Here is a 1,294-nt window from a genome sequence, read left to right as displayed (position 1 = left end):
TAACTAAATAAAACCCAAAAGTTGCACTGGTTTTACAGGGAACCAAAAATAAAAAATAAAAAAAAAATCGATTTCGAACAACTTAATGCGAAAATAAACAGCCGTTTTACATTATAAGGAAGTGTGAACCCAAAATAAGCATCTATTTTTACCTTGCTCTGTTTTTCGCTTTGTTTTTTTTTTTCTTTTCAAGTGTGAAGGTTGAACAAAAGCTCCCGAGTTGCGGCGGAGTGAGAGTTCGACAGAGCTTGGTTTACGGCGGCGGCGGTTTAGGAGAGAGAGAGTGATGGAGGAGAGAAAGATAGAGAGAGAGATGAAAGACAGGAAAATTAAGGCGCAGAGGAGGGAGGCGCTTTAGGTTAGGCGGATTCTCTTTTCTTTAGGCTTGCTTGGGGGATTCCTCAAAACTACATGTCGTTTTGTACGAATGGTGGTTTGACGCAGTAAAAAACTCTCAGAAATAATTACATCTAATTTTTTTACTACAGTAAAAATGTCTCACATAAAGTCACATCTTAACTCGAATTAAAAACTTGAATCGGCGAACTAAACGGGCTCGCGAAATGTGATTAGGTATACTTTTCCCATCCCGCCCCCGCTTTTACCTTTACCTTCTATATCCATTCCCATATATTTGGGTATTTGAGGTGCGTTTAATTACAGCGGGAGAAATAGTAATAAGAATAAGAATAGTAATATTAATAAAATAGGAAAAGAATTGATTTATTTATTTAATTGTAATTTTAAAAATACTATAAAATGGAACATGAAGGGCGTGTTTAGAACTCGTTCTAAAATAATTTTATTTTTTGTATAAAAATAAAAATGAAAACGTTTTCAATCTCAGACAGAAATCATTTTTAAAATTGCGTTTGGTAGTTTTATCAAGAGATTGTTTTCAGTATAAAAAAACTCATTAATGTTTTTCTCTCTCTAATCGAGAGAGGAAAAAATAAAAACAAAAAATGAAAAATGACTAAAAGTCATTTTTCATTTCTCTCTTATTTTACACTAAACTAAAAAATCATTTTCGTTTTCATTTTTTGTCTTTATCGCGTCAAACGACGTTTTAGAAACGTTTTCATTTTTTCTTTCTCGAAAACGTAAAAAATAAAAATATGATCAATTCCAAACAATGTCGAATATTTTCATATTGATAAAAATACCCTTATATTATATATAACATTAATATTTAATACATCAATATAATTAATATAATATATAAAATGTAATATAATATAATAAATTTATTATTATATATTTATGATATATAATATAATAATATTATTAAAGT

The sequence above is a fragment of the Morus notabilis genome, unplaced genomic scaffold (assembly GCF_000414095.1).
Source record: "Morus notabilis unplaced genomic scaffold, ASM41409v2 Scaffold1666, whole genome shotgun sequence".
Taxonomy (NCBI): Eukaryota; Viridiplantae; Streptophyta; class Magnoliopsida; order Rosales; family Moraceae; genus Morus; species Morus notabilis.
This window is presented reverse-complemented; position numbering follows the sequence as displayed.